Below are 14,714 nucleotides of genomic sequence, written 5' to 3' on the forward strand. Positions count from 1 at the left end.
CAAACGCGATCGGACGGCCCAAAGTGAATTGTGATAGACAACCCAAATTGGATCGCGATGAACGGTCCAAATTTTCTTCCTATTTAATTGCGATCGAACGGTCCAGATCAAACGCAATGGACGACTCAGATAAAAAATGGATGGGTATAAATAACCTCCATATGCACCAAACCCTAAACTTAACCGCTAGAACCCCTCGCCGGAGAAGACGACCCAGTCGCCAGGGAGCTGACCGCCGCCACTCGCTGCTGCACCGGAACCTTTCTGACTGCGAAAAAAGGTAAAAACTTTCTATTTTGTACGAAATTCAATTTTAAGCTCACCCATGGCCAAATCAAAGAGAAAAGATTGGCCAATTAGCCAGAAAACATCGACAAAGCTCGCCGGCACCGCCGCGGGGAATTTCATAAGATGTTTCTGATGAGGCCCTTTCCGATTTCTGTTCGGCATAATTTTTCCACCGTTGTGATCACTGTTCTTTTTTCTACAGGTTGACTGGAGCAAAACACCCAACTGCAAAGTGAGCCGGAGGAGCTGCCGCACCGGAGCGCCCTGCCGCAGGTGAGTTTCGAGTTTTTGTGTTTTTTTGGCCAACCGAGGCGCCTGAGTGTGTTGGCTCGTAGGAATCGATGCAAAATCGACCAAAAATAGCTGACCTGAGGTGGACCACCGTCGCGAACAGCGGCGTCGTCGCCAGAGCACGGCGGAACCGCCGTGCTGTATTTTCGAAATTGACCGAGTGGACCCTAGGACTGATTTTGGATTTATTTGAAATATTTGTAGGTACTACAAGCGTGTTTCAGTTCCCACATAAAAAAAAAAAAATTTAAGGAACTCAGAGACCACCCGTAGGTGCAGTAAACCGTTTAACTTTTTGGTGTTAAATCGAGTAAGGATCCCTTACCCTATTCCCTATCATAGAATTGAAGTTAAATAAATAATAATGTGGTATTTTATGCAATCTTAGTAAACATACATAATTAATTACTGATTGCAAATGTAGCCCGAATAAAAAATTGTTCTCTGTTAATCTCTGTTGATGTATTTTACAGTCTAAAAGTGTGAGAGTGTCTTATCGATTTATTTTATGGTTTGAATGTATAAATTGCTATCTTACGTGACTACTGTTTGATTTGAGATTTGAGACATAATTGCATTACCTGATGCATGTTTATTTGCTTATGTAATTATGTTTGATTTGAAAATTAAGACTAAAGAAAAACGAAAAAGTCGTGTGAGAAAATGAACAGATGAAGACGGCATCCTTACTGAACATCCTGGGAGATGGTGGATGGACCAAGTACGTAAAAAATCCTACCGTAAACGTTGTCTCATACCGGACGGAGTATGAAGACTTGATAATTTGACACTCATACCGAACGGGGTATAGGGACGGCCCATTTCACCTTCATACCGGACGGGGTATTGAGATTTGGTAAATTAGCACTCATACTGTACGAGGTATGAGGACGACCCATAATTGAGGAATGTTAAAGAAAATGGTTCACGCGTAGTGGAGACATCCTTATGAACTCCCATGGATACCAGCAGACTGATAAAAATGGACAATTGTTGTTTTGATGATTTGAATATGAAAGTATAGTGTTTGCTATGTTGCCGACTATATATGAAATCATGATATGTATAATATTATTGTTTCTATAGGTTGTTTTTATAAATTTCACTACGGTAGATGGATGGTAAATTGTTTTATTATTGATAAATGAATTTGCTAAATTTAATGCTCTATTAGTGGTTTTCGATTTTATACCAACATTTACTTCTTTATCGATGATATAGTGTGATATTCTTACTAGGCTAGTGTAGCTCATCCTTTATTTAACCATTTCGAATCAAGAGAACGAGGTTTTAGAGCCCGAACCGCAAGAAGATTGCGAGTAAATGCTAGATATTTTCTATTTTTCGTTTATTTCCTTATTTCTTGTGTTTCTTTCAAAAAACGAATTTCGTACTGCTGTTTAATATTTTTAAGTTATTGTGTAAAAAATATAAAGTTTAATTTTTTATTTCACTTCCGCACTTAAATTATTATATATTTCATTTTAAATTTCTGAAATAGTTACAATTTAAACTTTGAGTTATTTTTTAATTTAGTCTCAAATGTATTTTTTGTTGTTTTAAACCTAAATACCTCTATATATATATTTATATATATATATATATATCTCTCTCTTTTCCATTTAACATTATGTGGTAAAAGAAATCCCTCAAATATATACATAAGAAAAATATAGACAACATATATGCAGTTGTTCGTGGTGGGCATTTTTGGTATAGGAGGGAAGGAGAAAAGGAAGACATCATTTCACATGATGTTGAAAGAGAGAGAGAGAGAGAGAGAGAGAGAGATTAGTTATAAACTATAAGGATTTTCTTTTTCTTTCTCTGTTCAAATTGATGGTGTTTTGGTTTTTTTATAAAAAAAATGTTGAAAGTTCAGGGATCAATTTAAAGTACAAAATAAATTTGAAGCTAAATTAAAAATAACACAAAGTTTGGGGACTCAAATAATAATTTATTCTAAAATTTGATATATTATACAAAAATTGTTACATGGTTTGAAAACTTAGATGCTCATTATTTAATAATAAAGTTAGTATAACAATCTTAGTAATTTATTGAATGCTAGAATATAAAAAATAATAAATAATCTATAATTAGTTTTAATAAAGATTGTCAATGTCAAAATTATTAACCATAATTAATATTATTAAAAATTATTTAAAAATAATTAATAAGGCCATGGATGAAGATTGAGAAAAAATATTTTAAATAACTTTTATTAATATTAGTTACTAATTTATTTAATAATTTTTGTGATTTAAATAAATTATGATAATCATATTATTAAATGAAGAATATCATAATAATTTTAACATTATTTGATGATGGTTGGTATAAAGTGTGTAATAATTTATAAACTAGAGAAATCCCCATTCAATTCAAAAAAATTGAAATATTTTTTAGTGTTATACCAAACTTTAAGAGAGTTTTATATTTACCCAATAAAATATTATTGAAAAATTAATGTTTATTTTTATATATTACTCCAAAATTTAAGAGCATTCATATAAAAAAAATAATCATGATCATTACCTAGTGGCAATAATTTATTTAGTTTAAAACCTATCACCAAGATAACAAGATCTTAAAATCAAATTTGTTCATATATAAAAAAAAAAAGCTATTGGAGCCCTTATAAAAAGAAAATTGATTCTTGAAACTCTTTAAAGCTCATGTCACATTGAGGTATAGTAGTGTGACATATAATTATGTCCTAGTTCTTGTCTTGATCCTCCCAAGTTTGGCTGCATGGAACGTTAAGATGGTCAAACATTTGTTCTACCCTATTAATGCAACTAAAATATTAAGAAGTTGGTTTTTTTCGTTAAGTCGGGATATAAAATGGCAAAAAAGCAAACAGTTTCAAGTCATTTGAATTCCACAACTATTAACTTTTTGATCAATTAGAAAAAGATTTGTTCTGCTAATGGATTGTCGAATTTGAAGAATCTAGTATCGTCCCTATAAATCTACATTTACAATTTATAATTAGAAGCGCATCTAATTTTCTTAATAGTCTACCTGTTGTCTTCCTAATTGACTTTGTGATAACTAACTTTCTTTTAAAAGTATTTAAGGAGTTTAGGAACCTTCAATGTCATTTAACAAGCAATGCCTTATTAAAAATCCTAGTTGATTTGTCATCTAAACCCTCGTTAAGCAATGTTGATTGATCATGTCTCAGGTAACCAATTATATTAGCATCATCACCTTATAAGGCTCTATATTGTAGTGACTTAATTTTAATAGCAACTTTACAAGGGATAGGGAATATAAATAATCAGTACCAAGGGATAACGGAGAGTTGCTTTAATTAGAGTTAGTTTTCTCTCTTCAAAATAGACTCCTCTTTCGAAGATATTTTATTCTCTACCTATGAGCTTAACAAATCTCAAGTCCTGCATCTCAAATTTTAATACCAGTAAAACACAGTATACTTATTAAGAAAAATTATTACTTTGTAATCAAGAGTCTGACAAGGTTATTGATACTGGCACCACCACCCATTGGGATCATCTTTGACTTTTTCTAATTAAACTTAATACCTAAGATGGCTTGGGAAATAGGAAAGATATATATAAGATTTTTGAGGGCTTCCTTGCATGGTTTTAAGAATAAAATAGTATCATCAACAAATATAATGTGGGTAAGCTCTATCTCTTGATCACCAACTCTAAGATTAATGATCAAATTCACCTCCTTATCAATTCTTGAAAATATAGTAATACTCATTTAAATTCAAAGAGTCAAAAGTTGTCATTAATTCTATTAGAAGCAAAATATAAAATTAGCACTAGTCTAAATTTAAAGATTTGATTCTAAAATAGTACTACATAAAAAAGTATGAGACAACTATCCTAATGCAAACTAACTAAATTATATTTAGTTACATGCATATTTTTGTTGCCATATTTCTTGTGCAAATACATTCATGTGACATTTATCATTAAATAAAACCCGTTAAACTAATTTATTTACAAGCCATGTTGAAGGAAATTTAAGATGATATCTTCTTTTTGTTTTCGGCATGTTTGCCCTTTATTAATAATCAAATTTCAAATTAATTCTTATCATAGCAAAATGTTATATTTAAGATATATATGTATACAAGTGGTTGCTCAACCAGTATAGACAATCTTTCTGATAACTCACATGATGGTGATCAAGAAATATTTAGTTTTTAAAATTAAACAACACAATCACTTAAACAAGGTTGAACCATTGCATTCTCACAATGAATGTTTTATCAAGCAAAATGAGAGATAAGGTAAAAAATGACAAACAACTAACCGATAGAAGGTCCTTGAGGCGAAGGCATACTACATATCATGGGTGCTTAACATGTATGCTCCTATTTAAGCATCTTTTATTAAATATTTTGACCTAATAATATTATAAATACATTAATGAATAACTTCAACAAAATAAAGCAATAAGTGGGAGACATTGTTTGCCAAAAATGAAGAAAGATCAAATAAATAGCTCTAGAAACTTGTTGTTAAACATTTTGTAAAGAAAAGAACAAATCTACATGCGAAATTTTCTATGAAGTTTCGCATGCAAAGCACGAGCGTGCACACACACACACACACACACACATGTGCTTATGCTTTATGATTAACAGCTTAATTTTTAACATTAAGTTTAATTACTTGTGTCGCAGTCAGCACAAGGCGGAACATAGAAGCATCCTAATGGCTAGAATTGGCTTGAAGGAGTCCTCTTCCAGTGGCTTCACTGATTTTCCTTTGCAATAAATCAATCACTACACCAAAGTGATACAATCATAAATTTAGGAAACACTTGAGCAGGAAAGCCTGATTTGCATGAGCTCTTTTTTTTTCTTCCAAACTGTTGAATAAACAAACAAACAATTAAGACAAGATTAACTTCAGTTGAATAACAACTTATAATTCTTTTATTTTATTTTTCTTCTATTTTATTTTGAAAATAATATTTGATCTTGAAATGCTTGGTTCTCCCATGAAAAATTAGATTGTTGGATATGGCTATTGCAGCTTGATTATCAACATAAATTTTAATAGCTTTCCTTTGCTCCATGTGTAGGTCTACAAAGATCTTTCTAAGTCATAAAGCTTGATTTGCAGCTACAATTGCTGATATATACTCAGCTTCTGCAGTTGATTGTGCAACAATCTCTTATTTTTTGGAACACCAAAAGAAAATTTCTGAACCAAAATTAAAGCAGTAGCCTAAAGTACTCCTCATGTCGTCAAAACAGCCCCCCTAATCACTATCCACATAACCTTGTAAGTCAGAATTTTGAGAATGAATTAAATGAATACCATAATTAATTGTACCTTTGATATACCTTATCACTCTTTTGGGAGCCTTAAGGTGAATTTCACTTGCACAATGCATCAATCTGGATAGCAGGCTCACAGAATGCATGATATCTGGACTTGTTGCTGTGAGATACATTAAAAAGCCAATGAGACTTCTATAGACTCCCTCATCTATTTTTTCAGCTCCATCTTCAATACAAAACTTCTCCTTTTGGTTCATTAGTGTATCCATTTGTTTGCATTATTCCATTGAATTTCTTTAAAATTTCATCTGCATATTTTTATTGACCAATGAAGATCCCATGTTGATTTTGCTGAACTTTCATACCAAGAAAGTAGGACATTTCTCCAAGGTCTGTCATTTCAAAGACCATCATTTCTGCTTTGAATTGGTTCATTATTGCTACATTATTTCTTGTTATAAACAAATCATCAACATACACTGAAACTACAATCAAATCAATGTTAGTGCTTCTGACATATAAAGTTGATTTACTCAGACTTTTCTTGAAGTCAAGACTCAGTAAATGTTTTAGGCCATACAAGGCCTTTTTCAATAAATACGCCTTATCTTCTTCTCCTTTGACAACAAATCCTTCTAGTTGTTCTACGAAAATCTCCTATTGTAAGTAGCTGTTTAGAAAGGCAGATTTTACATCAAGTTGAAATATGTTTCAGCCCTTTTGTGCTACAATGACAAGTAACATTCTAATGGTGTCAAGTCTTGCTACTAATGCAAAGGTTTCTAAAAAATCTATACTAAATACTTGAGCATAACCTTTGACTACTAGTCTAGCTTTATGTTTGTTGATAGTATCATCTACATTAAATTTCGTCATGTGTACCCATTTCACACCAATGGGTTTTTTGTAGCTTGATCTATCAACTAGCTTCCATGTTTGATTCGTCTCGATCATCATGAGATCGTCCTTCATTACATCCATCCATCTTTGATCTGTTTTTGCTTCTTTAAATTTTAATGGTTCCAAAATGTCTACATTGCATCTTTAGTAAATGACAATAAGTTATCTCGTTTTTTTTATTGACGCTTCATCAATAAGATCACCAAAATTTTGTATAATTATCCCACTTTGATTTTTTTCTGCATTTTTAAAATTTCATTTTTCAGCTTTAAAAAATTTGATATCTCTTCTGATTATTAGTTTTTCTATTTGGGGCTGATAAACTCTATAAGCTTTTGTAACATTGTTGTAGCCTACAATGCCAATCTCAGCCTTTTCTATCAAGTTTGTCTCTTTTTACCTGAAGAACATTAGTGAAACATAAACATCCAAAAAATTTTAAATTGTGCAGTGAGGATTTATAACCATGTCAAGCTTCATATGGAGTCTTATTGTGGAGTGCTCTTGTTGGTAGCTTATTTAATAGAAAGATTACAGTGTTCACAGCTTCTGTCCAAAATTTTTTGGGTAATTTTTTCTCAAATAACAAGCACCTTCACATCTCCATGATTGTTTAATTTTTTCTTTCACCCACACCGTTTTGTTGTGGAGTCTAAGGTATAGTATACTGATGTTTAATTCCTACATCTTTACAAAATGTAGTAAACGTATTAGAGCTATATTACATAGTCATTATCTTATCTTAGCACCTGAATTTTCTAACCACTCTGATTCTCAATCTAATTTTTGAACTTCCAAAAAATATTTTCAACTTCATATTTAAATTTTAAAAATAGACCTAGCACATTCTTGAGAAATCATCAATGAAAGCAATATAATACTGCTCCCATATAAAGATTCTATTTTCATTGGCAGCAACATCAGTATGAATAAGTTAGAGCTTTTGCTTTGCTCTTTAAACTCCATTCTAGGGAAAAGGAAACTTGTTTTGCTTGCCATATTGACAAAAAACACAAACTAATATTTCTTTTTTCCAGATTTAGCATTCTCTGCACCATCTCCTTTTTCTGTATATGCGCTAAAGCTACATGATGAAAATGGTCAAGCCTTTATGCTATAATTTTTCTTCATTTATTGTGTTAAGAAATGTAGCTGACTCCTCTTTTATCCAGTCTAATGAGAAGCTTTTTTCTTTTATTTTTACGGTGAACATTTCCACACCAGTGTGATAAAAAATTGAGCAACATTTATCTTTAAAAATTACAGAGTATCCTCACTCAAGAAGTTATCCAACATTTAGCAGATTTTGATTAATTTTAGGCATAATAGAACATCTGAAATTAATTTTGTACCTAAATTTCCTTCAATGGCAACTGTGCCCTTACCTTCAATTGGAATATATTCTCCATTGTCAATTCTGATTTTAGAGATTCTTGATTTTTCAAATTACTTGAACAAGTTTCTATCATTAGTCATGTGGTTTGTACAACCACTATCAATGAGTCAACAATCACTAACATGTTTACAGGCAAAACAACTAGCAACAAATAATTGTTTCTCCTATTGTTGATCAGCAACTTGTGATTCTCCTTCTTGTTGGTGAGCCCCTTTCTTGTATATCTTCTCCACATGTTCCAACTGATTGCACTTCTTACATCTCACATTAGGTCACCACCAATAATTTTTCTGTAAGTGATTTATCTTCTTACAACGTTGGCAAGGAGGAAAATCTCCAGTTTTCTTGTTGTTGTTATTACCATCACCTTTGTTATTTTTTTGTTCTTCTTCTTGCCTTTGTCACCTTTTTGGATTTGCATTTTAGCTTGGAAAGCTCTTTCCAGCGAACCTTCTTGCTTCATTTGTTTTCTTTGTTTTTGAGCCTGTAGAGCATTTAACAATTCTGTCAAGGTAATTTTTGACAGACTTCTTGAGTTTTTTATAGAGGTAATTACAGCTTTAAATTTCTCAAGGGTTGTAACAAGAATTTTCTGAACAATTCTAGAATCAAAAAAATTAGTGCCTAAAAGTCTTACTTTATTGGTGATACAGAGAAGTTTGTTTACATAATCTTTCATAGTTTCTGACTCTTTCATCCTTTGCATTTTGAAATCTTGAACCAAATTCAGCACATGCATTCCTTTTGATTCTTTCACTTCCTTCATATTCTTTCTTTAAGAAATCTTAGATCTCTTTAGCAGTCTTTATTATCATTATTTTATTGAAAATAACAAAAGAGACAAATGTAAACAAAGTTGATACGACTTTTGATTTTTTGAGCCTCCTTTCTTTTTGAGTTTTTATTTGCCCAAGAGTTGGATTGTCTAGTAACTTAGGAACTTCATATTCTTGCTCTACAGCTTCCCAAAGATCATGAGCTTCGAGATAAACTTCCATCTTAACAGCTCACATTTGATAATTTGTTCCATCAAACACTACAGGTGAAATTGGAGTGAATGAAGCTTCTAAATCCATTTTCTATTTGAAGTGAGGTAATAGTTGGTGTTTAGGAAAAGTGTTTAAAATCTCTCAATCTCAATCTCCTTCTCTCCTTCATTAAACCTTTAAACCATTCATACAATCTCCAACAAATATTCATTAATGGCTTTAAAGGTTGAAACAAAAATTGTAACGGCCCCGGAAATTTAAAATGAAATAGACGGCTGAGATCAAAAGGCAAAACGGTATAAATAGAACTCCCATACCTGACCACAAAAACCCTAGCCGCTTGCCCTCGCCGGAGAAGACGAACCAGACGCCGGAGGAGCCGGCCGCCGCCACCCGCCGCCGCACCGGGGAGATTTCCGACCGCCAATCGAGGTAAATTTCATACCCCCGACTCGTTTTTCCATGCTGAATTCTCCTGTGGCCAAATCGGAGCCAAAATCCCGGCCAAACGGCCGAAAAACGCGGCCGAAACCCAGCGGCGCCGCCACGCCCCTCCTCGGTTTTTGCCTCCGATGAGGCCCTTCCCGGCCTCCGTTTGATGCAATTTTTATATCACCGTGATCACCATTCTTTTCTCTACAGGTTGATTGGAGCCGAATCACCAAAACACGAACCTCACCAGAGAGCCGCCGCACCTGAGAACACCGCCGCCGGTAAGCTTCAGTTTTCCGTAATTTTTTTTGGCCCCCGAGGGCCCTAGGGTTGTTTTATCGCAGGGACCGATGCAAGTGTGGCCGAATTCAGCCGAAAACGGCCGAAAACGGCCAACCCGAGGCGAATAGCCGCCGCTTGCAGCGGCGCTGTCGCCGGAGCACGGCGGAGCCGCCGTGCCAGAATTGTGATATTGGCCGAAAGGGGCCCTGGGCCTAATTTGGGATTTTTTGGAACACGTGCAGGTACCAGTAGTGCGTTTCAGTTCCTTGGGAAAAATTCAGGAAAAATTAGGGACAGCCTGTAGGTGCACTGTGAAGCCGTGTTCGGACCCCGAAATGAGTAAGGACCCCTCACCCTATTTCCTATAACGGTATTAAAGTTCAATAATGATAAAACGGTAATTCTTGAATCAACGAATGTGTGAAATTGCTTAAGGTCGCCAATGGAGCCCGAGTATAGTGTGTTGGTCGGTTAACTGTTATTTGGCATATTTTACGGTTTTAAATGCAGTATAAGGTCTGATGTTTTCATTTCATTGTTTCGTGTGCATATTTTACTGTTTTATTGATTATGCGTTGAATGACTGAGAAACCGATGCTGTATGTTGTCTTGTTTGGCATAAATTACTGTTTTGCTTGTTTGTGTGTGAATTGATGATGCTAACTGAGGAAAAGGGGAATGAAAGGTTATGTAAATTGATAATTATATAATGTGATCAGCTTGACTAGATATCCTGGGAGATGGTGGACGGACCGGGTCCGTAGGGAACCTTACCGGGATTGTGGTCTCTCATACCGGACGGGGTATGGAGACCCTATGTATTTTGGCGCCCATACCGGACGGAGTATGGGGACGACTCATTTCACCCTCATACCGGACGGGGTATTGAGGTTTATAGTTTTGGCGCCCATACCGGACGGGGTATGGGGACGGCCCTGGAATCTGATTACAAGTGTTAAGGGTTCACGGGTAGCGGAACCCCTATGGATCCCCATGGATACTAGTAGGCTGGTAAAAGAGGAAAAATGTGTCGTATAATGATTGAATTACAAAAGACGTGATAAGTATTATGTTATATAGTTTATATGATTTCATGATGATGATAATGTTATTGCTTTCGTATACTGTTTTATGAATTTCACCAAGGTAAGTGGATGGTAAAGGTTTTATTATTGATAAAAGGATTTGTTGTAAATTATGCTTCATTGGTCTTTTTGTGTTTTCTACCCACCCTTACCTCCGTGACGGTGAGATATCGTGATGTCTTTATTGGGCTAGTGTAGCTCATTCCTTATTTAATCATTTCAGATCAGGAAGACATTGTTCCCGAGCCCGTTCTGCAGGAAGACGACGAAGGGGACGCCTAAAGACTCCATAGTCATATTCATAGCTTTTACTTTCGAGTTTCTCCTTTAGTTAGTTTGATCTTTTATATTTGAGCACGTTTTTTGTTTTAGTGTAAGGGATGTTAATCGAAATTTTAACTTCTTATCCGCATTTGACATTTTTAATACACATATTTCATTTTAAATTTCCGGGGCCGTTACAAAAATCATCATCGTCACTTTGGTGATGATTCCACAAACTATCAATTATTTAGGCATGTCACGGACGCTTCAAGACACTTTTATAGTCGAGAAACATCAACAATGGGTGGAGAAATATGGACATGTTTATAAGGACAATGTAGAAAAAGAATTTCGTTTTAAGATATTTAAGAACAATATCAAATTCATTGAGAATTCTAAAATTTTTGGAAATCAAAGTTATTAATTAAGTCTTAATAAATTTACAGACATGACTAATGAAGAATTTTTAACTTATTATGTATGACTGAAGATTTCTACAAGGTCTACAACAAGCTCATTCAGATATAAAGATTTGACTGATATCCTACTTAGTGTTAATTGAGTTGAGCAAGGAGTCGTCACTGAAGTTAAGAACCAAAAAAGTTATTTATCTTGTTGGACATTTTCAACGGTGACAACAATTGAAGGTATCCCCCAAATTAAAATAGGTGAATTGGTATCATTATCCAAGGAACAGCTAATAAATTTTGTATCAGATAACCATGGATGTTCTGGTGATTGGATAAATAATGCATTCAAGTACGTAAAAAATAATGAAATCACCACCAAAGCAAATTTCGGATATATAACAAGCGACAACAGAGTTTGTAACTCGAAAACTTCTATCATCAAGATCATTGATTACGAAGATATACCAAAAAATGATGAGAGATCATTACAAGAAACTGTAGCAAATAAGCTTGTCTTAGTTGCCATTGATGCCCGTAGAAGTGATTTTTAGTTTTATTTAGGTGAGACTTTTATTGAAAACTAGTTGATAGACCAAGCCACAAAAAATTCATTAGTGTAAAATGGGTATACAGGGCGAAACTTAATGCATATGGTACTATCAACAAACGTAAAGCCGGACTGGTAGTCAAAGGTTATGCTTAAGTATTTGGTGTAGATTTTTTAGAAACCTTTGCACCAGTAGCAAGACTTGACACCATCAGAATGCTACTTGTCATTGCAGCATAAAAGGGCTGAAAAATATTTCAACTTGATGTGAAATCATCCTTCCTAAATGGTTACTTGCAAAAGGAGATTTTCATAAGACAACTAAAAAGATGTGTTGTCAAAGGAGAAGAATACAAGGTGTATTTATTAAAAAAGGCTTTGTATGGTATAAAACAAGCTCTAAAAGGTTGGTATAGCCGAATTGATGAGCATTTACTCAGTCTTGACTTCAAGAAAAGTATGAGTGAATCAACTTCATATGCCAGAAGCACTAATACTGATTTGATTGTAGTTTTAGTGTATGTTGATGATCTGTTTATAACAGAAAAAATACAACAATGGTGAACCAATTCAAAGTTGAAATGATGAAGGTCTTTGAAATGACAGACCTTAGAGAAATGTTCTACTTTTTTGGTATGGAAGTGCAGCAAAAACAATATAGGATCTTCATTAGTCAACAAAAATATGCCAAAGAAATTCTAAAAAAATTCAATATGGAAGAGCGCAAACAAATAGATACACCAATGAACCAAAAAGAGAAGTTTTGTATTAAAGATGGAGCTAAAAAAGTAGATGAGGGAGCCTATAGAAGTCTCATTGGCTGTTTAATATATCTCACAGCAACAAGACTAGATATCATGCATTCTGTAAGCCTGCTGTCCAGATTTATGCATTGTGCAAGTGAAATTCACCTCAAGGCTGCCAAAATAGTGATAAGGTATATCAAAGTTACAATTAATTGTGGTATTCAATTCATTCATTCTCAAAATTCTAAGCTACAAGGTTATGTGGATAGTGATTGGGGAGACTGTTTTGATGACATGAAGAGTACTTCAAAATACTGCTTTAATTTTGGTTTATGAATTTTCTCTTGGTGTTCCAACAAATAAGAGATTATTGTACAATCAATTGCAGAAGTTGAGTGTGTATCAACAACTGCAGCTGCAATTCAAGCTTTATGGCTTAGATAGATCTTGGTAGACATACAAATAGAGCAAAGAAAAGCTATTGAGATTTATATTGATAATCAAGCTGCAATAGTCATATCCAACAATATAATTTTTCATGGTAGAACCAAGCATTTCAAGATCAAATATTATTTTTGAAAAAATTGAGAGTAAGATGTAAGGTATCGGACAGGTGAACTGTCAAGATCAAAACCTTAAAATGGAGGGCCAAGATTTTTCCTGTTTTTTGAATTGGTTAGTTTGTTGTGGACAGCTTGTGGCCTCGGTAGGTTCTAGAGACCACCTTTCCACCTTCCCCCTTTACTCTCCTGCATGTATAAATGTTGCCAATGGTCTTTATATAAATTACAAGACAAAAAATTAAAAGCATTAAAAATTATTAATCACCCAATTAGGTTTTTTTACATGGTATCAAAGCAATGCCTGTGATAAGCACTGATTTTCTTGATTTCTACACTACATTACACTATCATTCTACTACTCAATGGAAAATCCTAATACAGATGTGTTGACATTCCTAAACTCATATAAGCCTGGGATACAACTCGTCACAGCCGCCCTTGATGGCTCCAACTATTTGTCTTGGAGACGAGCCATGGTGATTTCGTTGAGAGCCAAGAACAAGCTTGCTCTTATTGATGGCATATGCAAGAAGCCTGGACTTGATGTAGCAGAATACGAACAATGGCAGAAAGCAGATAGCATGGTGGTGTCCTGGATCCTAAGCTCGATGGACAAAGAGCTTGCTAGCGCCTTCTTGTTCAATATATCAGCAAAAAACCTGTGGGATAAAATAAAAGAAATGTATGGTGAAAGTAACAGACCTTTGTTGTACCAACTAAAGTGTGAATTAAGTTCCATCACATAGTCTAACCTTTTTGTCACAACCTGTTATACAAAACTTAAAAGGTTATGGGATGAGTTAACTCACCTAAGGCCCTCATCTGCTTGCACTTGTCATGCTGCAACACAACACAATGAAATCGACAACACCGACAACTTGATACAAATTCTAGTGAGTCTTAATGACTCATACGATCACATAAGAAACCAAATATTAATCACAGAACCTTTACTTGCTGTGAACAAAACTCATTCCATGGTAATTAGTGTTGAAAAATAAAGGGAAGTACACAATATCAACTCATCTGAAGGGGCGATCGCTGCATTTTACACCAACCTGAAAGACAATCCAAAATCTCCAAACATAAAAAGGAAAAAGATAGCAGAACATGCACCTACTATAAAAACACAAGGCACACGAAGGACACATGTTTCAAGCTCCACGGTTACCCAGAGTAGTTTGTAGAGCTTAAAGGAAAAAAAATAGAGAAAAAGTCAATGCAATGACAAATAATGTTTATGATG

The sequence above is a fragment of the Carica papaya genome, chromosome 7 (genome assembly GCF_054855325.1).
Source record: "Carica papaya isolate Zhongbai chromosome 7, ASM5485532v1, whole genome shotgun sequence".
Lineage (NCBI taxonomy): Eukaryota > Viridiplantae > Streptophyta > Magnoliopsida > Brassicales > Caricaceae > Carica > Carica papaya.